The sequence below is a fragment of the Balaenoptera physalus genome (genome assembly GCF_965194825.1).
Source record: "Balaenoptera physalus genome assembly, chromosome: 1".
NCBI classification, from domain to species: Eukaryota; Metazoa; Chordata; class Mammalia; order Artiodactyla; family Balaenopteridae; genus Balaenoptera; species Balaenoptera physalus.
This window is the reverse complement of record NC_138882.1, coordinates 24,477,730-24,501,710: the sequence shown is the minus strand read 5'-3', so window position 1 is coordinate 24,501,710 and position 23,981 is coordinate 24,477,730. Positions and strand designations below refer to the sequence as shown.

General features: G+C 44.2%; 2 protein-coding genes across 3 annotated transcripts in view; one reads left to right on the top strand and one right to left on the bottom strand.

Moving 5' to 3' along the window:
- The window catches only part of LOC309644316 (uncharacterized protein), a 57,611-nt gene extending 46,722 nt beyond the window's left edge, over positions 1–10,889 (top strand). For both annotated transcript variants that reach the window (XM_082427964.1, XM_082427963.1), the window contains exon 2: positions 10,588–10,889. The gene's annotated coding sequence lies outside the window, so the exon portion shown is untranslated. The remainder of the gene's footprint in view (positions 1–10,587) is intronic.
- The window catches only part of LOC309644252 (uncharacterized protein), a 153,229-nt gene that overhangs the window by 61,778 nt on the left and 67,470 nt on the right, over positions 1–23,981 (bottom strand). The window lies entirely within an intron of this gene.

Below are 23,981 nucleotides of genomic sequence, written 5' to 3'. Positions count from 1 at the left end.
AAATCAGATTAAGTCACACCCTTGTGTAAATGCATTCCGAGGCCTCCCACTGCTTTTGGTTAACATGCAGGGCCTAGCATCACCCCTGCCCTCTCTCGTGGCATCCTGCTCGCCCTCCCTGGTGGTATTCTGCTCCAGCCCTGCTACCTTATCTTTCAAGCTCTTCCCTCCTGAGGGTCATTTCACTGTGTTTTGCAGCTTGAATGCTCTCCCCAAACTTTTCACAAGGCTGGCTCCCTCATCTTCTAAGGCAACTTTTCCACTTTTCCATGTCTCTTAGAAAAAGATCCTCTTTGTACGGTACACTGAGGAAAAGTGAAGGGGATTTGGAGCGATTCAAATAGAACTTGATTAAAACTTTCCATATATATTTTTATATTACATAATCACTATGAGAGAAAATAATTACATTTTAAAGAAGATAATAAATATCAAACTTGTGTAAAACTCCCAAATAAAATGTTTTCAAAGTTTTTAATGGGAAATGTTGAGCTTACATCCATGAGCATAATTTTTTATATCAGGTTTTATACTTGAAATGGCCACATGCCATTCCTGATCAAGATTTTAGGATGAAGAGCTCTTCAAATTCTTGATGATCTTACTGAAAAACTTCAAATTAATTGTTTTCAGTCATTCAAAAAAGTGATAACTGTTGAAGTTATATATTTAAAATTCTTGCCTTTCTTTCATTGACAAATGTAAACTTGGAATTTCTTGTGAATGGATTTTGAATCTAATTAAACTTTTTAAAGGTCAAGTATTTTAAAATTATGATACAGCTCAAATTTGCAAAATGCACATGTTGCTAAGCAGTCACCCTGTAGGTGCCTTGGTCACCACCAAAAAGAGTCTAAAATAGTGAGAAGTACCTGGTAGTAGGACAGAAATTCAAATCTGCACCAGCAGCCCTGTTCAGCCTCCTTGTCCCCAGCCCCGACTGGCTGCATTTTGGGCTACACCAACGCTCCTTGGGCACCTGGCATGGTATTCCTCTGTCTCCTTGTGCATGACGGGCAATGTTCCCTGCTGCAGAACTAAAGCAGGGACGAGGGGCTAGAGCACCTCCTGGGCTGTGCTCAGCATATCACATGGAACAGTGGGTCGTGGGCACCGCTTATCTGCTCAGCTCTGTGCCAACCATGGGGCACAGGTCAGACCCATGCCTCTCAGGCTGCCCTCCAAGGAGCCTTGGAAGGGGCTGCTCACAGCCAGGAGCCCTGGGCCATAGGGCTGAGAGGACCTATCTCCTGGTACCTACATAGCCCAGAGTGAAGACCACTGGATGGCTCTGAGGTCTCAGTTCCAATGTCACCCCTCAGAGACCCACCCTGTCTTCCTTGCCCCCCACCCCTCATGTTATACTCGGTCACATTTCCGTGCTTATTTCCATCAGCAGTTCTCACAAGCTGATGTTTTGATTCATTTGCTGATTAGTGGTCTCCCCAACTAGACTGTAAACTTGATGAGAGCAAGGACCTTGATATTTTATACACTGTTCTGTCCCTGTCAACTTGCATAGTACCCAGTCCATGCTGGACACTTAATAACTATTTGATGCATAAATAAACAAAAAGTGACCATAGTTTATAGAGTTTTATAACCAATTTTTAAATGTATTTTGTTTGCAGGATATTCACATCTGAAAACATGTACCTCTTAGAGTTAATGAGCTATGATATCTTTCTCAGTATTCTCATCAGTATAAGGAAGGTAAATATTTTTCTCATGGTGAAGTTGTGAGGATGAATTGTGCTTTTGACCAGGGCTGACTGTCACTATTAATGTTTTTTTTTTTTTTAAAGATTGATTGATTGATTGATTGATTGCTATGTTGGTTCTTCGTTTCTGTGCCAGGGCCCTCCCCAGTTGCGGCGAGTGGGGGCCACTCTTCATCGCGGTGCACGGGCCTCTCACTATCGCGGCCTCTCTTGTTGGGGAGCACAGGCTCCAGACGCGCAGGCTCAGCAGTCGTGGCTCACGGGCCTAGTTGCTCCGTGGCATGTGGGATCTTCCCAGACCAGGGATCGAACCCGTGTCCCCTGCATTAGCAGGCAGCTTCTCAACCGCTGCGCCACCAGGGAAGCCCACTATTAATGTTTTATAAATTTTGAACACTCATTAAATGACTAATGGCATCTATTCTTATCATTATTTTCTGCTCACCAAGCAGCCTTGGGATTGCAGTTGGGCTCCTTATGTAGATTGGAGGTGACTTCCCCGGTATCCAGGAGATTGTCACATTTCTTTGTAAATGAATAAATGGGTGTCCCAGTTCTACATCAGTCTTGGTGAAGTGAGTTGGTGTAGGTCTGCCCTGAAGAAGGACGGCCAAGAGGTTAAGTGGTTTCTAAGACCACAAGGCCCAAGCCAGGCCTTTGAACCATTGTGAATTCATACATATAAATGGCACCTGGTGAAGCTTGTTGGACGTTAAACAGCCTTTGAGACACTCCCCAACCCCTTCCTTCAAACTCCAACATTCTAATATAACGATCTTGACACTTGCTAAGTATTAATAAACAGGTGAGAAAATTCTATTTCATAAAAAAGCCTTTAAAAGAAAAGAGGATTCTCTCTTTTTAAAAAATCCCCCCTTTTCCAAGAACTGGATTAATTGTCCAAGGTCAAAGAAAAGTAAGGTTCAAGAAGTATACTGCCTTTGGGACTTCCCTGGTGACGCAGTGGTTAAGAATCCACCTGCCAATGCAGGGGACACAGGTTTGATCCCTGGTCCAGGAAGATCCCACATGCTGGGGAGCAACTAAGCCCGTGCGCCACAACTCCTGAAGCCCGCGCACCTAGAGCCCGTGCTCCGCAACAAGAGAAACCACCGCAATGAGAAGCCTGCGCATCACAATGAAGAGTAGCCCCTGCTCTCTGTAACTAGAGGAAGCCCATGTGCAACAACAAAGACCCAATGCAGCCAAAAAAAAAAAAAAAAGCACTACCTTCTCCTCTGGGAAAAAGAGGAGTTATGCTTCCTTTGACAGACAGAATATTCTACTCTATAGAGCTTGCCTGTCAGAAGGACAAGGACTTGAATTACCAGGGAACCCTGAACTGCCTGGTACCATTTTTTAATGGTTCAAGCAGTGGTGTTCCCCTTTTCTAGTATCAAAAAAAGAGAGTAAATTCTTTCTTCTATAATCCCCTTTCTCACTCCTAGCATTTATAAGAATACCTCAAATACCAGACAAGTTAACATCCCTAGTATATTAAGATTTTTTTCTTTTTAATAGACTATTTTTTCCCAATTATATTAAGAATTTAAATTATAGAACACATGGGGACTTCCCTGGTGATCCAGTGGCTAAGACTTCACGCTCCCAATGCAGGGGGTTCGGCTTCGATCCCTGGTCAGGGAACTAGATCCCAGATGCTGCAACTAAGTACACGCTGCAACTAAAGATCCTGCGTGCCACGACTAAAAAGATCCTACACGTGGCAACAGAGATCCCACATGGCACAACTAAGACCCGACACAGCCAAATAAATAAAGATATATTAAAAAAAAATTATGGAACATATGTTATCAGACCTTAAGTATGAAGTCTTTACCTGGAAAGGAAAATTTCTAAGTCACCTCAGTCTAAAAATTCATGCACCTCCGCTGTATTCTTAGATGGCTTGTCCTACCCTGGGCTGGAATGAGAGAGCTTAGGGCTCAGATGGCTCCCTGTTGAGACAGTAAGTTTCCCTAACACCACTTCCAACACTGACATCCACCAACAGCAAGAGCCATCCTGGACACACTGTCCCCTCATAGAGGGAACTCTTTCTACTCAAGCTCAGCTCTGCTAGGGTTTCCAGATAAAATGGTGCCTGGGACATATTTATACTAAACAATATTTTGTTGTTTTTCTGAAATTCAAATTTAACTGGGCATCCTGTATTTTTATTTCCTAAGTCTAACAACCCTTACCCATGCTAAGGGGATATTTCTCTCAACTTTCCATGACCCCAGCTCCCATTGCTCAAGCTTCTCTAAGCTTCTTTAGCAACTGAATCTGGCTTCCTTTCAATGGGCCGGCAGGGCTGGTGTCTGCTGGCACTCTTGCCACACCCATCTTACCCTTTCTAGAAAGCAAAATGTTCCATGTAAGATCTCCACACTCGAGGAGTTTCCAGGCCCTCTCAGGTCTCTTCTGGGGCCTTTAGAACCCTCCACCGTCATGGCGAAGTGCCTTAATAGCTGAGGTTATTACTCTGTTCTCCCTCCTAAATATTCTGCCAAGAAACTACCCCAGGAAGCAGTCTGGAGTCCTTGTCACATCCTGCCAGTGCTGTGAGGTTTGACAGCGCTATCTGAGTTCAATTCCTACTTAGTCCTTCCCCCAGCAGAACCTACCCAATGATGACTGGCACCCATGGCACAGCCAGGATCAAAGGAGACCAAGTAGGAAGGGAGGGGACTTTGGAGTCAAACAGGACCGAGTTTGAATCCTAGCTCTGCCACTTATCAACGGAGCGTTAACCTTTCTGGGTCTTAGTTTCCTTGTCTGTAAAATGAGCAAAATTACCTTAAAGTGTAATAATAATTCTACCTTGCCAGGTCACTAAGGATCAGAAAGAATAAATACAGAGCACCTGACACAGAGTACGGGCTCCACAAATGACCATCATTGTGTCAAACCTGTCTTTACTACTTTCAAAAGGTATGATCTACTATGTATCATTGCAATTTAAAGTAGCTGTGTTAATAGTTCCCAAACACGTGGGCAAACTGTAACCTTTTTTGAAGCATGAAGGTGCAGGTTAGCTTTAGAGAATTGGTCATGCTTTGTTTAGCTTCAGTCCCCTGCTAGGTCACTGTCCCCCCAAGACATAGTATGGGCCCAGTACTTCTACATAAGGTTTAGGAAGAAGCTTAATTAAGCAATAACCACATTATTAGAAGCCCCACAATGTCCCCCAGTCTCTGAGGTAAAACAGTAGTTGCAGAATCAGAAGGGAGGAAGATCTTTCTATGCTGGATCCACAGGAGTGTTAACATCTCAGAGAGAGAGACAGGGAGAGAGAGAGACTGACTCTGCCTAGGTGATGTTTTGGCCTGTGAGTCGTGTCCTTCCCTGGATATTCTCTGATGACCCTTGGGGGTCATCAAGGACACCCTGCTGCTACTCCCCTTATTCTATGGAGGAGGCTCTCCCTGACTTTATATATGACTCAGTTATCTTGAAATGATATGTTTATGTTTCCTCCAAGAGTGATCAGCTTTTCCTTGCCTCTGGGTTATCTTGAACACCAAAAGTAGCTTCTTCACACCTAGTTACCAGGATTCGCTGATGAGAGATCTGTTGTCATTTCGGAGGCAAAGCTTCTCTCCCTAGGTGCCTTAAACTTATTAGGAGATGAAGAAACCCCGACACATTAAACATGGTTTATACAAAGATTATTACATATCTTTTATATGCACTATTGCCCCCCTACACATTTTCATGCGTGGGCATCGGCTCCCTCCATTTCCTAATCAGACCAGTGCTGGGAAAATTTAGAAGTTAATATATGTGCCAGGAAATGGGAAAAGAAAATTGAAAAACATTGATTTAAATAATTCTGGTTAAAAAAGTAGGTATTTGGACTGAATAGATCTTTTTTTTTCTTACTTTATTGCAGTATATGCTTTCCAAATGTTTATTTTTATAGTGAGACTGTATTACTTCTATAGTTAGAAAAAATGGAAGTGCAAAAACTGGGAAAAGGCACCCACGGCTCCTGTCAGAGTGACTGGGAATGGCAGACACAGAAAAATGGCTCTGCTCCGGGGTTTGCCTCTTACAAATGTGTGCCCAGGATCTGCTAGCTGCTCACTAGGTGTGAACAAGGGCAATTCAGGTCGGTTCAACAAGCATCTATTGAGTGCCCACCGTGTGCCTGGCACTATGCTAGGCACTTGCTACAAAGGCAAAAAGATAGCCCTTGTCCTATTGAGAAAGGGATAATCTCAACACGGTGTGATGTGTTCTCCCTTCGAGGCATTTCAGGAGTTCTGTGGGAGCACCAAGGAAACCTCAGGGTCAGGGAGCATTTGGGAAGTGGTGACACCTAAACTTTCTTTAAAATATTTTCAACATTTAAAAATACTTAAAATATTTTCTTATAAGGAAGAAAATTATTACAGATAACTACTTCTAACAGTTTGTATTTTCAAATATTTTGACTTCTTTCTATACATCAACATGCATAAACATGATATTCATATGCAAACTTTTCTTTTGGCATTTTTTACAAAAAATAGGAATTAGCCCTGAAGAATGAGTAGGAATAGAGCAGGTGAAGAAGAGATGGAAGGGTGTTCCAAGTAGAGGGAATAGTATGAGTAAAGGTAGTGAGGCAAGCATTTTCATGAAACCAGGACACATATATCAAGACAGGAAGTCTCAGGAGAGGAGGCTGGAGAATGACCAGAGACTTGGTCCTAGATGGCCTTGTCTGTCAGCCTAAGACACTTGGGCTGTGGGGAGGGTTAGGGAAGAGACATGATCAGGTTTTGTATGAATATCACATTGGCAGCAGGGTGAGTGGTGAGTTTGAGAGGGTTAAGACTGAAGGCAAAGAATTTGCAACAATATGGATGGACTTTGAAGGTGTTATGCTAAGTGAGGTAAATCAGACAGAGGAAAACAAATACTGTATGATCTCACATACGTGGAATCTAAAAAGAAAACCCCCAAACCCAAAACCCCCAAACCAAGCTCCTATGTACAGAGGACAGACTGGTGGTTGTCAGAGGTGAGGCGTGGGTTGTTGGAGGCATGGTGTGTGTGTGGGGTGGGTGAAATGGGTGAAGGGGGTCACAACTTCCAGTTATAAAATAAATGAGTTATGGGGATATAATGTATAACATGGTGACTGTAGTTAAACGTACTGTACTGCACATTTGAAGTTGCTAAGAGAGTACATCTTAAAAGCTCTCATCACGAGAAACAAAGTTTTGTAACTATGTGTGGTGACAGGTATTAGGTACACTTATTGTGGTGATCAATTTGCAATATGCAGATGCCCCTTGAATTACACGGGGTTGGACTGCGCGGGTCTACTTATAGGCGGATTTTTTCAATAGTAAATACTACAGTACTAAAACAACCGTGGTTGGTTGAATCCGCGAATGTGCAATTGTGGATACGGAGGGCCAATTGTAAAGTTCTACACCGATTTTTGAATGCCGGGGTATGTTACCCCTAACCCCTGAGTTGTTCAAGGATCGACAGGATATAAATATTGAATCATTATGTTATACACCTAAAAGTAATACAATGTAATACGTCAATTATACCCCAATTAAAAAAATTTATCTCTATTCAACAAGTATAATTGAGCATCTACGAAGTACCAGACACTTAAAAAAAAAAAAAGACTGAAGGTAAAGAAACTCATGAGGAGACCTCAGGAATGCATATTTATTATTATTATTATCATCTTTGGCTGCGCTGCATGGCTTGCAGGATCTTAGTTCCCCGACCCGGGATTGAACCCGAGCCCTTGGCAGTGAAAGTGTGGAGTCCTAACCACTGGACTGTCAGGAAATTCCCAGGAATGCATATTTTTTATACGTAAAGATATAGTCAATTTCACCTCCCTTATCAAGAGGAATTTAGCTTTTTAGCAAAAATAGTTTAATGATTTGATTTTATCAAAGTCTAAGGGATTACACATCCCTGCTTATCCTGTGCTTTCATCTGATGGGCTCCATCATCATCATCATCATGTAAAACAATAATAATAAACATAGATAATATTTATTGAGCATTTATGGTATGTCAGGCACTGTGCTGAGTACATTAGATATGTTTTCTCAAATAATAATAAGTATATATTATTCTACCCCATTTACAGATGAGGAAACAGGCTAAGGAAGGCAGGACTAGCAAGTTGCAGATCTGGGAGCCCATGCTTTCCTGCCCACATGATTTGCAAACTTTAGTCACAGTTATCGGAAATTTACCTTGAAAATCTTTCAAATGGCCACATTTCATAATATTTTTACCTACTAAGAATTGGTCAGTTTTTCTAGGGTGTCATGCAGATATACTAAGAACATCACAATAAGTTGCTAAAATCCAGAATGTAAACCATAATGCTTACTATTAAAAGCTGTAGTAAGTTTCAGAGATTAGCATCTAAATGCAAGAGTCATTCAGTAAAGAGGGTGAATATCAACCATTGACCATGTATCGGCAGTTAGCCTATTAGCCTAGTACTTAGTAAATACCCTTCTATCATTTTAGAGGTGCAGTGCCTGAGCCTGGGGAGCCCCAGCCAAGAAGCCCCAGCTCAGTCACTCTGTACCCGTGGAATATGGTTTTCAGAGCTGCCAAGTGAGGCTGAAGGGCCAGCACATTTGATCCAAGCCCATTAAATGGACAAAACCAATGTGAAGGGCCTGGCTCTTTGTAGGTACCCTGTAAATACTATTTTCCCCTTCCTTTGTCAATGAATTGCTGTTTAGTTGGTATCTAGCCACTATTTATTGTTGTATTAGAAAATAATAGAGTCGTTCCCATATATTACATCCATAAGTAGCGTTGAAAAGACCAGTGTGTGGCAACAATGCTTTCCAAGGTATTTACATAGAAATCAGACCCTTCGCATGAGGCAGTGTGCCTGGAGCTGTTTGGAGTTTGGCTTCAGACTCAAATTCACCAAAAGACTTTTCTTCTGAAAAAGCTCCCCTAATTGGGATTGCTGCATGCCGTTTATTTGCCTGCCGTAGTTTTGTTTCCTAGCAGTCCTCAGACACATCATTGGAAACTGTGGTTTAGAGCATCATTTAAGTGCTTTTTATTTTTTCCTACTCATCTGACTTAAAAGATAACCTTTGTCAGTTTACCATCGTAGTATATCATCTGTTTATAATCCGTTTTGTACCTGTACTTCCCCTTCTAAAACAGGGGGCCATTACTCAATGAAATTATCATGAGATTCGTTCCAAAACTTCACCTCAACACATCGGTTTGTTGGTGGTGATGACGTGGAACAGATACCCTCATGCATTGCTGATGGTTGTGTATGTTAGCTCAACTCTTTTGGGAAGCAATTTGCAATATGTATTGAGAGTCATTAGCATATTCATACTCTGAGCCTGGAATTCAACTTGTAAAAACTAAACTAAAGGAAAATTTTAAATATAGAAAATGTATTACAATGGTATATATTGTGGATTTATTAACAGTGAAAATTATAAACAAATATAAATATGATTAATGTATTTTAGTAATCTTCTGAATGAAATATTACCCTTTCATTAAAATGCATGCTTTAGAAATGTTTATTAGCAATGTTTTTTAAAAAAATGTAATGTTGGTTGGAGAAAGTAGAATGTAAAATTGTGTATTTATTTTGGTAATATGCTGGGAAATTATACACTGGTATATATACCTATACAGCAGGATGGTGGTATTATGGGTGCTATGTTTTTCTTCCTAGTTTAGCAGAATTTTAATAATATGATTATATTTTTTTATAGTGGAAAGATTTTTAATAAAAAACTCTTACAAATACAATTAGAACCATATGACATTATGATGAGAATTTTTAGAACTAAAAACCCCAGGATACATGGCCTGACTTATGGTCTGGCAACAGGACACAGGATTTGAAATTGGAATATTCCTGCAGATCCAGGACACGTATGTACATGTAAACTGGCAGTGATGGCTGTAAGCCAAAAGTGAATCAGGTTACAGGGCTTTTGGAGGGAAGCCCTCCAGGCACTGTATTGTCAGTGACTCAAGGCCACCCATGGTGCCTTAGTCCCAGGGTGGTGCAAGCTGTCAGGGGACCAAATAAAATCGATACCCTCCTGTGGCTAAAACAATGAATCTTTTGAGCAAGTGTCCTGTTCCAGAAACTTCTCTGTTGGTGGTGTCATCATTCTATACAAAGGCAAGTCCTAACTAACATAAACACTGGTACAGAAGCATTACAATGCCTTACCCATAATTTAGAAGCTTTTTGGTGGAATTCAGATGATGACATTCTGCTACTTTTCCCCTCTCCCAGCGCATTCACCGAGTTTGTCCTGGAAAAGCGCCTTCCTCCCAGCCCCTGCGTTAGGCAGCGCAGCGAGGATGGTGCCTGGAGACCACGCCAGATGCTCATTGCCGTTGCTGCTTTCTGTTCCCCCCCGCCCCACCCGTCTCTTTCTCTCTCTTTCTCTCTCTCGCTCTCTCTCTTACTACTGTTACATACACTCCAAATTAAGTTTTCATTAAAAGAGATTGCTGAATGTCCTGAAGACTGATTCAGTCATTTGTTCATTTATTAAAGGATTAATTTAAATGGGCATAATTTATTACGTACTGGAATTAAAGACCACAGAAAAACATCCCCTCCCCTCCCCCTCAGTTTATAGGTTAAATCAGAGTCACAGAAACTGCTGGGGAAAGGGGGGCAGGGTAGGGGTGTCTGTGTGCTTAGGACCCTGATCCCATGAGCCCATGTAGAAAGGGCTCAGACGGGGAACTGCCTGCAGAGAGTGGGCCTCAGGGTTGTGCCCGAGGAAGGCCTTCAGAGGGCTGGTGACTTACTCTTAGTGCTGAGATTAGCTGGAAATTTAGAGGGAAATTCAGAAAGGGGAAGGAGGGCTTCCCTGGTGGCGCAGTGGTTGAGAATCTGCCTGCCAATGCAGGGGACACGGGTTCGAGCCCTGGTCTGGGAAGATCCCACATGCCGCGGAGCAACTAGGCCTGTGAGCCACAACTACCGAGCCTGCGCGTCTGGAGCCTGTGTTCCGCAACAAGAGAGGCCGCGACAGTGAAAGGCCCACGCACCGCGATGAAGAGTGGCCCCCGCTTGCCGCAACTAGAGAAAGCCCTTGCACAGAAACGAAGACCCAACACAGCCAAAAATAAATACATAAATAAATAAATTTTAAAAAAAAGAAAGGAGAAGACACTGAGGACAAATGTCACATACTGGACAATATTGTTTGCTAAGTGAGGGAACAGTAGGACTTTCGCTTTTTCTTCCTTGATTCGCCTCTGGATTTCTCCTTAGGGTGGTTCTGCTAATAGAAAAGTGTTCATGGCCACTTGCCTAGGAGGCTTTCTAGGAATTTATTGACCGGAGTTCTTTGATGCCTGAGATTTGATGCTTACCAAGAGTCAGTCTGAGCAAATTCCTAAATATTAGACCTGAAGACAACATTCACAGGGCCAGTAGATGATGCTAATCCCTTCTTTCCCTACCAGAGACTGCCAATAGCACGGGCTACCTCTAGCATGTGGGATCCTAGCTCCCCGACCAGCGATCGAACCCACGTCCCCTGCATTGGAAGGCGGATTCTTAACCACTGGACCACCAGGGAAGTCCCTAAAAAATTTTTAAATGAAAAAAATTAATTACAAAGCAGTCCTACATTAGAAAAACATTTGGAAAAGAAATAATAGATCAAGAAAGGAAAAATCCACCCGTAATTCCATCACTCTATTATGATCTCTCTTAGCATTCCCAAACCTTTTAGTTATTAGTTCAGCTTAGTGCTCTAGTGGGTACATAGGGTCAACGTGAAGGTACACAGAAAGTCTAAACTTAAAAAAAAAGAGTAGTTTTTGAGAATAAAATTAGGAAAAATTGTTGAGATTAGCCATCCATAGAAATGGCCCAATTCATCACACTGTCTGAAGTAAGTTTGCTGGGAAATTTCAGCTTTCTCATCGGTAAAATGATACTTGAATTCCCTTCCTTTTAGAGTTGTTGTGTGATTAAAATGAAATAACTTCCTAAGCATCATCCCTTCATGTACAACTGGATGGCCCTCAGGCTTCTCCCATCAGAGATCAGGGTCAAATCACTTTGTTATGGGCTGAATTGTGTTCACCCCAAAATCTACATGCTGAAGTCCTCACCCCCAGTACCCTGGAGTGGGACTCTATTTGGAGATAGGGTGTTTGCAGATGTAATTAGTTAAAATGAGGCCATACTGGAGTAGGGTGAGTCCGTGACCTGATAGGATTGGTGTCCTTATCAAAGCGGGAAATTTGGAGACAGACACACACACAGAGAAGAAGAGGTGAAGAGACAAAGGGAGAAGACGGCCATCTACAAGCCAAGGGAGAGAGGCCTGGGAGAGATCCTCCCCTGACAGCCCATAGAAGGACCCAGTTGTGCCCACACCTTGATTTCAGACTCTGGCCTCCAGAATTGTGAGACAATATCTCCTTCTTATACAAGGCACTTTTACTCATTTCATGATTGGTTCCAGGGAGGAACTTCCTGGAGAAGCTGGGCAGGTCAGTGAGAGCTCAGCCTCTCTCATGGGGCAGTTGGTTTCCAGGCTGCCAAGGCCCACCCAACACCCAAGAAGGTTGGTGATATCCATGTGAGGCCTGTGAGTTTTGGCACACGGTTTCCCTTCATCTCTGGCACAGACTGATCCTAGCCTAGAATAACCCACATTACCCTCCCTCTCTTGACCTAGACTTGACCACCATTCCTGAGACAACAAACATAGGCCTCATACCTTCTTGAGATTTTGCTTCATCAGAACTTCCTTTGGCCAGAGGCAAGCCAGCTGTGAAACACTGATTACGCAAACCTGCAAACTAGAAACTCTACAGGGCGTGACAAAGGATGCAGAATGTGGACAGAGCTCCAAAGAAATGGCCTGACTTTTCCTTTCCCAAGGCAGAACATTAGGAGATACAGATAGGACATCTTATCCCAGAGTCCTCTGGCCTTTTCTTGTGGTTAACTTAACCTTCCTTGGTGTCTACCAAGAGAATTTTCACTATGAAGAAGAGGGCAGCTGGGTTAAGCAACAGAATGTAGTTTGGAGGTGGGAAGATTTAGGAGTACAGAGTCAAACAGCTAGGGCAGACAATCGGGGCAACCTAAATATGAACAATATATTAGATGATATGGAATTGCTGTTAATTTTATTGGGTGCAGTAATGGTACTGGAGTTATATAGGAGATTGTTTTTATTTTCTACAAGGAGAGGGAGAAAGGGAGAGAGACAGAGAGAGAAGAAAGCAAATATGGCAGAGATGAATTGTTGAATCAAGGTGTAACTTCTCTGTTTGTTGAAAATTTTCACCAAAATGTTAGGGGTGGGGAAGAAAAAAGGAAAAAAAAAAAAAATTCAGGGCAGAGACATGAGAGTAACCAGGAGAGAATTAAGAAGAATGACATAATTTTGAAACAGAGGTAGGAAAAAGGCTCTGGAAAGAGGGAGAACTTGGAAGTTGGAGAAAGTGGACGGAAAAGCGTGGACCACCGTTTTCATCCTTCATTCAGTTCCTCTGTGTCCGGAGGAAGTTCTGATGAAGCACAAGGAACCTCAACAAAATCACCTCAAATTTCTGTTTTTACTTTGACACTGCAACATAAGAATGAAAATGCAAACTTACTTTGTACAGGAATACTAACTGTGCAGGAATACTAACTGCATAATGAGATTGCTGAGATGAAAGGACAGCCTGCCCACTGCTGATGGACCGGGTTGGGTATCTAACCGCGAGGTCACCCGCTATGCTGTGAATCAGCTGCAATCATTTTGTAGATAAGAGTGGCCGTTAGAGAGAAGATTAAGCAGAAGACACTGGTCAAGAGAGAGGTGAGCAGTCCAGCCAGGAGAGGCGGAGCTGAAGAAACCAGAAGCCCTGGGAGAGCAGAGCAACCTCCCTTGGGGTCTATCCGGTCCCCTAAGGCTCCTGCTGCTGCACCCTGTTTTCTGCTCTTGAATCTAAGAACCTGCTGTTGCCGGCTGTGTCCCCATGACCCCTCCCGCCCGCCCACCCTCTTTGGGCCAAGCAAACTCCAGCAGGTACCGGTCTCTCGTGACCCAAATCACCTGGCCTGGAGCAGCATACCGTCCTCGCTTGTGGAGTTACCCAGCCACCCCGTCCCTGGGCTGCCAGAAGACTGGACCCACTCGCACTTTCATAACCCCATCTGTGTGGATGGAAACTGTGCAGTTCACGGCTGTGGTGCCAGCTCCTAGCAATCCCTAGCAGATGGTAAACACGCGAGGACAGTCTTAGAACGAATGAGATGCACCTCAGCTGGGATCTTTCTTTTTCTCAGCATTTTTCACCTGCCTCAGGGCTTCCTTCCTTGCCCGGGCTATTCTAATAATTTCTGCAGTCCCTCACCCTCCCTGCCTCTCCCGGCAGGGAGAATAGATGACGTGTACTGAGTGCACATGATATGGCCAGCCACTATGCTGAGTGCTTTCCATGTGTTAAGTCCTTTAATCCTCCTGAAACCTAGGAGGCAAATCCTGTTATTAGCATCCCCGTTTTACAGATGAGAAAGCTAAGGCATGGAGACTAATTTACTTGTCCAACGTCACAGAACAGTGATAATGAGGATTCGAACTAGGCAGCCTGGTTCCAGCGTCGAGGTCCTTAACCCCTTCTTAGTTTTGTGATAATAAAACCCAGCTGTGCTCAGCAGACTAAATAAAGAGCAGAGAAAATGCTTTATCCTTCCGAAAAGAACAAGACTAATTTTTTCTGGAAGCATGTTTGTGAAAAGGAGTGATCAGTCTCTAGCTCTAGTGCCTGCACAGTCACTGCCTCCTAGTTGGCCAAGAAAACTGAGGGAATTGGGTGTGAATTCCACTGGCTCCCACCTGCAGACATCTCCATTGGACCACCCTCACCTGCCTCCTCAGGCTCAGAGAACTGGGTATCCTCTCGGTTTAGGTGACCTGGGTCCCTCTGGCATGCTCCGGGGGCTGGCCTCATCGGATGCGTGAGCCAGGGTCCTGGCAGAGGGAGCTGGCTGCTGAGCACCACTAGGGCTTGATGGAGAGACCGTCCCCAGGGATGTGGGCAGGGTAGGAGGGGGCACCTGGGCACAAGCAACAGCAGGGAGCCGTGGCTTACTCTAGGCTGAGGGGTAAGGGGCGTGGGGAGAGGTGACACTGTGAGGAGGGGCTGCCTGGGAGAAGGGGAGCCTTAAAGTCAGGCGGAGCAGAGCTGTGTTTGGGGGCACAGAGGACAGAGGAGGGAGGGTCTTGGATAAATGGAGGAGATATTCCTTCATGCCTGTATTATCAGCCTCTCCCCTTTCTTTTTTTTTTTTCTTTTTAATTTATTTTTGGTTGTGTTGGGTCTTCGTTGCTGCGCTGGCGATTTTTCTAGTTGCAGCGAGCGGGGGCTACTCTTCGTTGCGGTGCACAGGCTTCTCAGTGCGGTGGCTTCTCTTGTTGCGGAGCACGGGCTCTAGTCACGTGGGCTTCAGTTGTTGTGTCTCGCGGGCTCTAGAGCGCAGGCTCAGTAGTTGTGGCGCACGGGCTTAGTTGCTCTGCGGCATGTGGGATCTTCCCGGACCAGGGCTCGAACCCGTGTCCCCTGCACTGGCAGGCAGATTCTTAACCACTGCACCACCGGGGAAGCCCGATGGAAGTGTTCTTGACTAGTGGTGGTCACACCAATTGACCATGTGATAAAATTGCACAGATCTAAATACACATATACACACACACACACACAAATAAGTGTGTGTAAAATCAGTGAAATATGGATAAGGTTGATGGATTGTATCCATGACAACTTCCTGGTTGCAATATTGTACTATAGTTACCTAAAATGTTACCATTGGGGGAAAATGGGTGAAGATCTCTCTGTATTATTTTTTAAATAAGTTTTATTGAGCTATAATTCACATCCCATAAAATTCACCCTTTTAAAAATATTTTTATTTATTTACTTATTTATTTATTCATTTTGGCTGCGCCAGGTCTTAGTTGCAGCACGTGGGATCTTTTTAGTTGTGGCATGTGGACTCTTAGTTGCGACATGCATGCAGGATCTAGTTCCCTGACCAGGAATCAAGCCCAGGCCCCCTGCATTGAGAGCGTGGAGTCTTACCCACTGGACAACCAGGAAGTCCCAGAATTCACCCTTTTAACATGTACAACTCAGTGGGTTTTAGTATATTCACAGAGTTGTTCAACCATCACCACTGTCTAATTTTAGAACATTTTCATCACCCCAAAAAGAAACCATGTAACCACTGTAATCACTCCCCATTCCTCCTTCCTTCCTAACCCCTGACAACCACTAATATACTTTCTGTCTCTATGTATTTGCCTATACTAGATATTTCTTTCTTTGTTTCTTTCTTTTTGGCAGCACCACGGCATGTGGGATCTTAGTTCCTTGACCATGAATCTAACCTGTACCCCCTGCAGTGGAAGCTCGGAGTCCTAACCACTGGACAGCCAGGGAATTCCCTATACTAGATATTTCATAAAAATGCAATCATAAAATGTGTGGCCTTTCATGTCTGACCTTTTTTACTTAATCCGTCCTCAAGGTTCATCCATGTTGCAGCAGGTATCAGCACTTCGTTTCTCTTTATAGTCGAACAATATTTCATTGTATGGATCTGTTTCCACATTTTGCTTATCCATTTATCAGCTTATGGACATTTGAGTTGTTTCCATTTTTTGTCTATTATGAATAATGCTGCTATAAACATTCATATGAGGTTTTTTTCTTAATTTTTATTTTATTTTTGGCTGCGTCGGGTCTTTGCTGCTACACGCGGGCTTTCTCTAGTTGCGGCGAGCAGGGGCTACACTTCGTTGCGGTGCGCGTGCTTCTCATTGCGGTGGCTTCTCTTGCTGCGGAGCACGGGCTCTAGGTGCGTGGGCTTCAGTAGTTGCAGCACACAGGCTCAGTAGTTGTGGCGCATGGACTTAGTTGTTTCGCAGCACGTGGGATCTTCCTGGACCAGGGATTGAACCCATTTCCCCTGCATTGGCAGGCGGATTCTTAACCACTGCACCACCAGGGAGTTCCCTCATATGAGTTTTTGTGTTTGCAGTTCTTTTAGGTACATACCTAAGGAGTGGAATTGCTGAGTCATAGGGGAACTCTACGTTTGACTTTCTGATGAACTGCCAAGCTGTTTTTCAAAGGGTCTGCTCCATTTTACATTCTCACCGCCATATGAAACTTCTGATTTTGTCACATCCTTACCAACATTTGCTAGTGTCCATCTTTTTTATTATGACCATCCTGAGTGTGAAGTGGTATCTCATTGTGTTTCTGTATTATCTGGCCTTCTATCTTCCACTGTCATTCTTTTCCCCAGCCCCCATCTCCTGTCCTTTGGCCCCCACAGTCCCATGTGCATGCAGGCAGCTATTAGAGCACCCAGGACACCGTGTGTCACCTGTGCACGCACTGGACTCCCCTACTAGGTCCAAGCTCCTGGAGCATAGGCTGCCTCTTGCCCACGTGCTTGGTCATCCATCACATTGCTCAGCACACAGCAGTCACTTTAGGACTGTTTGTTAGATGAATGCATGGGTGAACCTCCCCAGAAAGGAACACCAGTGGGGTAGGAAGATAAGGAGCCTCACCTAATGGCAGGTGGCCTCATGGAGGCTACATGGAGGTGGAATGGAAAGTGCTTTGTGAGCAGCAGAAAGAGGGACAGTTGGAAAGGAAGAGGGAAGAGAGGAAATGCCTTGGGGCTACCGCCTGGGGACTGAGAGCCTCAGGGACTGCAGGACAGTCTTCCTCCACTGCTGTCCCGGGTGAAGAAGGAAGAAAGTGGAAAAGTAAGGGAAGATACAGAGAATGCAGTCTGCCTCTGCTGTTCCTCCTTTGCTAAACTCAGCACCTAAATTCTAAATTTGGAAGCCCTTTATTTACTGAAAAGATGTTCAGGAAGAACGGCCTCAAACACTTGGCACTTCTTTTCTCCTTGGATGGAAGGAGAATCCCTCTGAGCAAAGGTTGGACAATGGCTTTGCTGTGTCCATGGAAACCTTTCCCTCTGGGAATAATGCGTCTTCCCGATTACATGGGTATTTTGAGTGTTCTCCTTTTCGGAAAAGTTTAAGAACTATTCATATAAATGCAGTCTTTTCTAATTATAACTTTATACTTGGGTAAAAGTTCATTCATAGCGGAGCTGAAAAAGAATAAATTATAGGACTCAAAGACAGAGAAAACTCCCTGGAAGAAAGTTTGAACTTACTTAAAAATAGTTGAGTGAAATTCATTAGTTTTCTTTTTGCTTATATCTATTTTATAAATGTTTTAGAATGAACATGTCTTATTTTTGTAATAAGAAAAAAAAAACAGTACTCTTTTTTAACTAAAAGAATTGCTGATCAGTGAACATGGAGTAAAGATTATAAGTAAAGCAGAGGAGCTGAGGCCACCTTACCCAGATTGGGGGCTTACAGGATAAGGGAGTGTGTGTTTTCTATGCTGCATAACAAATGACCACAAACTTATAGTGGCTTAAAACAACTCCCATTTATTATCTCACACCCTGTGGGTTAGGAGTCTGGGTGGGCATGGTATAGACTTGACCCTCTGCAAGGCTCTCATCATGGTGTCAGCCAGGCGTCAGTTCCTCTGGAGGATTTAACTGGCAATGGATCTATTTTCAAGGTCACTCACCATTAGCAGAATTTAGCTCCTTGTTGCTGTAAGCCTGAGGACCCAGCTTTTTGCTGACTGTAGGCTGGAGGCCATGCTCATCTCCAAGAGACTGCTCACAGCTCCTTGCCACGTGGGCCTCTCCACAGGGCCTCTTACAACATGGCAGCTCACGTCTGCAAAGCCAGGAAGGGAAACAGCTAGCAAGAATGGAATCTTACATAACATAACCTGATCACAGACTAACATCCCATCACCATCATATTCTAGTAGTTAGAAGCACCCCACTCAGGAAAGGGGATTGTACCAGGAAGTGGGAATCATGGGGATGATCTCAGAGTCTGCTACACAAAGCTCAAAAATTTTTGTGGGAAACACATTCCCTTGTCACTCAGCATTCTGGCACATTCCAAAGGCTGCTACTGTAAGCACCCATGATTCTCCGCCTGACAACTTTCCTTCCATACCACCGACAGACATCCTGGGGAATTAATGTCGCTAGAAGCCGGCCTCAGCCAATGAAGGATGGGAAGTGGAGGCTCCCCCGCTACTTTTTTTTTTTTTAGATTTTATTTATTTATTTATTTATTTATTTATTTATTTATTTATTTATTGGCTGTGTTGAGTCTTCCGTTGCTGTGCGTGGGCTTTCTCTAGTTGCGGCGAGCGGGGGCTACTCTTCGTTGTGGTGCAAGGGCTTCTCATTGTGGTGGCTTCTCTTGTTGTGGACCACAAACTCTAGGCACGCAGGCTTCAGTAGTTGTGGCTCACGGGCTCTAGAGCGCAGGCTCAGTAGTTGTGGCGCACGGGCTTAGTTGCTCCGTGGCACGTGGGATCTTCCCGGACCAGGGGCTTGAACCCGTGTCCCCTGCATTGGCAGGCGGATTCTTAACCACTGCACCACCAGGGAAGCCCCTCCCCCGCTTCTTAACCCCTTGGGTAGGAAAACCCAGAGGCGTGTTCAGTACTGTCTCCCAGAGTCCCCAGCAGGACTGAGCCCCAGTTCCAGTCACCACAGAGCTAACATGCTTGATAATGTTCTTTCCTTGGCTTCCCTCTCTTCCCTGCCTCCCTTCCCCACTCCCAGTCTTCCTCAGATCACCTCTTAAGTAAACTAGTTGCACTCAAATCCTGCTTCAGTGTCCCATTCTGGGACAACCCAACCCAAGACAGTGGGAGTCAATATTAGACTGGGTGGCAGAGGAAAAGAATCAGTTACAAGTTGAATTTAGTATTTTACCTGGAGTGTGTTGTAGTCCATTTGGACGGCTGTAACAAAATACCACAGACAGGGTAGCTTATAAACAACAGAAATTTATTTCTCACAGTTCTGGAGGCCAGGAAGTCCAAGATCACGGTGTGCACAGTTTCAGTATCTGGTGGAGACCCGCTTCTGGGTTGCAGATTGCTGACTTCTTGCTGTGTCCTCAGGTGGTGGAAGGGGTGAGCTGGCCCCCTGGAGTCTCTTTTATAAGAAAACTAATCCCATTCATAAGGACTCCATCTTCACAACCTAATGACCTCCCAAAGGTCCCACCTCCTAATACCATCACCTTGGGTATTGGGCGTGAACATGTGAATTTGGGGGGAGGGACACAAACATTCAGACCGTGGCAGAGTCCAACAAAAGGGACCTGAAATCAGCAAGGACTTGGAATTAGAGAAAGAGCCTAGCGGGCCTGGGGGTGGAAAGGAGGAAACTGAAAAATCAGACACAATCCTCAATAAGTTAGTGCAAACATAACTAAGCTGGGCATGGTTACCTTTCCCATCTAGAGACAGAAAATATCTAAGATTCATCACAGTGTAATAAAGCAGGTTTTTGCACCCTAAACCGCTGCTCCTGAATGGGGCAATCTGGACACATCACAGAGGAAGGGCACAGAAGAGACAGCCAGGTATTGGTCCTCTGACAATTAGCAAAGTATTGCCACTTCCTTGTTAACTGTATCCTGATTTTCCTTGCAAGTCTTAAAGATATCTCAAAATCAATATATCCTAAACCAAATCCATGATTCTCCTTGCTACACTCCTGCTTTTTTTTTTTTTTTTTGGCTTGTGGAATTCCAGTTCCCCGACCAGGGATCGAACCCCAGCCCCCGGCCCTGAGAGCGCAGAATCCTAACCACTGGAGCGCCGGGGAATTCTCACCTGCTTCTGTCAGTATTCCATCACGACCCACCCTGTTGCGTGGGCTAAGCACTCAGGCATTGGTCTGGTTCCGTCTTCTCAGAATCCATCACCAAATCCTGCCCTTCTACCTTCTCAATTTCTGTTGAGTCCGTCCATTTCTCTCCGTGCCCACCACTCCGACTGCCTTAGTCCAGCCCTGCCATCTCTGGACTCCCAAACTGTGTCACTTGCTAATGGGCAATCCCTCTGGGAGGAAGTCCCCTCCTGCAGCCTCAGCTCCCCTCCTTAGGCCCCCATTCCACGCACCCAACCCCAAGATGCACACAATCTCACAGTCCCACAGACCATGTTAACTTTCTGCCATGCTTATTTCAAATCTTTTCCTTCCCCTTTAAAATAAATCAAACAGAAAACAGATGTGGTTGAAATTCTTTTGAACTTTTCCCCTCCCCCTCACCCCTATTCTCTTTCCCTTGTCAGAGGCACTACTATCAAGAATTTCATTGTGTTTCTTTCCCATTCATGATTTTATGCTTTTAATATGTAATGTGTGTTAAAAAAAATCAGTGGTTATGTTCCTTTTGTTTTTTGAAATTATGTAAGTGACACTGTATTGAGGCTAGAGGCAGGAGAAGACGTGAAGCTTTGGGGGCAGAGGATCAACGTGTCCCTGAGTTGTTACCACAGAATTAACTGGGTGCCCAAATGCCTGAGGCCTTCTTTGGGACATTTTCCCCCCCTTCCACCTTCAGCCTGTTATAGAGGAGAGGATATGGCTAAATCAACCTCAGCTTTGTTGCCTCCAGATACTGAGGGAGGGCATAAAAAGGACGCAAACTCTCTTCTAGGTGGTAATGCCAGCCAATCTATACACTCACTCCAGGTTGAGAATTATACCTTGCCATGATAAAGGGTCCAAAGAACATTGTCAACTCAGTGTCTTTGGCCAAGAGTGAAGTTACTGAATCTTAAGGGGCAAGGGATCTTATGGCCTCATGTTGTCAACACACTTGTCAGCTCTACCTAGAACTGATCTGGTCCAATGAGCTCCATCACAGTAAAATTTAGAACCTGCTAATACCACAGTGGTATGGACAACATAGAATTGTTGTTTGTTTATCTATAGAATCTATACTTTTGGGGGGTGAGGGAGGGGTGGAAAATGAGGAAATGGAAAGGACGTGACCTTTGAAGTCAGACAGACCTGGGTTCCCCTCCTGGTGCTGCCTCTTCCTGTGTGTTGCTTAAGCTTTAGTTTTCTCTTCCATAGCACAAGGAGAAAAATCCCATTATACGAAGCAGTAGAGAGAATTCAGTGAAAGCACTGAGCGCTCTGGGACATGATCGGATCTTCTTTATCTGAATTTGAAGAGAGTGAAAGTTCTGGTTCTGGGTTGTGCCTGCGAAGGGCAACATACAATGTGAAGATCAAATTTGGGCGACCATTCATCAACATGGTCAGCTGGCCTCCGCCACCTTCTCACGGCCTGCCAACAGAGGGAGCTGGCTCTGTCTTGATCCTATGGAGTAACCACAATGATGGTTCAGCATTTGCAAGTGGCCTCCTTTAGTCCTTCACTGTATCACCTTACCAATCCCAGACCCACAGGCTATCATTCACATGTGGAAGGAGAGCAGTTTTCTGTTTTCAGAGAGCCATGAATACCATAGGCTCCAGGTGACTATTCAGCTCTGAAGTGTCTAAGGTAGCCTGTTAAACCCTGGCCTGAGTGAAAGAGGCTTCAGACACTGCTATCAGACGTGTCAGGGATCTCTTTCTCCGTGGGAACTAGATTGGAGAATCAGAATCTCTTCTCCTTCTCCACAGCTGAAAGAGCAGTTCTGTCTACTGGCCTCCAGAGCCTGTCGTCAGGCTACAATTTGGCCTTTCATCTTAGGAAGGTCAGAATGGGTAGAACAGCTGGGTTCTGTAATTCCACCCCCTGCTCCTTCTTCACTCATGTGTAACTTTAGGCTGGATAAACATTGCCAAAGGAAACATACATTATTCAGGGAATGTGAGCTTGTAGGTCTCACGCCCACAGCATGTATCTGTATCACACACTCACCGAGGAGGTGTGTTGCTGATGATGAGTCGGCCATCTTGTTTCAAACAGTAAGACGCTAACAATAATTGGAGGAAGATGCCCAAGTCAATTCTGTGGATTTTTCTCCTCCTAGGAAAACACAAAGACATTTTGGTGCACAGAGTTCAAGGTGATCACTTCTCCACCTAACCTATTCTTTAAGTCTTTTCAAGCTGGTTTCAGAAGGCTTTCATTAAGTCACCCAGTTGTGGGTGGGACCTTATCTTCTGGGAACTACTCCCAGGTACCTGAAATACCGTTTGAGAGCAAGCAAGACATGTTCCCAAGCCCCAAGGGCTTCTTTGAGGCTACAGTTACACTTCACTATGTGCTGATCACACATGGATTTTGGGTTTGACATATAAACCTTAGCAGGCTGTTGGTTAGTGATTCAAAAATGTGAAATCATAAACTGTACGATATTTATCTTTCCCTTTTTGGTTATAGCACTGTTGCCCTGGAGCTAAGGTGGCAGATATCAGAAATGTTTTACATATAGTCCATGTCTTGTATTGTGTGCTCATTCTCAGATTCGGGCTTTGGCACAGATTTGCTAAACACGCAGATGCCAATTAGGAAACTAAAATCCAGTCATTACTCAGAGATTAAATATTTCAACAGTGCCTCAAACTATAATTAAAGACAGTGAGCTTCGTTATTGGGAAAACAAAAACACAGAGAGGCAGACAACTATTTTTGGCATTGTTCTTATCTTCAATACAATCTACACTTTATCAACTTGTTTACAGTATCTCCAACCTTACAAATCAGTCTGAATAAAGTGCCATAAAATGACACATTTGTGAAATGGCCTAGGGAGAAGCAGGGAAGAAGCAGGCAGAAGAAGAGGTGATGAGAACAAGACAGAGGGATAGAATTCTCCCACAAAAAAAGGTTAAGAAAGAAAATGAAATAATTAAAATCTGTCATCTGTGTTGAATTTTAAGGGGTAGTACAATTCAATTTTGACCCAGATTTACTCTTTGTATTTTGTTGCATCATCCAGTTTATTATTTTTTATTTATTTTATTTTATTTTATTTTAATTATTTATTTTATTTATGGCTGTGTTGGGTCTTCGTTTCTGTGCGAGGGCTTTCTCTAGTTGTGGCAAGCAGGGGCTACTCTTCATTGTGGTGCATGGGCTTCTCATTGCAGTGGCTTCTCTTGTTGCAGAGCATGGGCTCTAGGTGTGCGAGCTTCGGTAGTTGCAGCATACAGGCTCAGTAGTTGTGGTGCACAGGCTTAGTTGCTCCGCGGCATGTGGGATCTTCCCGGAACAGGGCTCGAACCCGTGTCCACAGCATTTGCAGGCGGATTCTCAACCACTGCGCCACCAGGGAAGTCCCTATACAGAACTTCTTTGTACAGCTTACAGACTTTGGCAAGTTCGTTTACCCTAA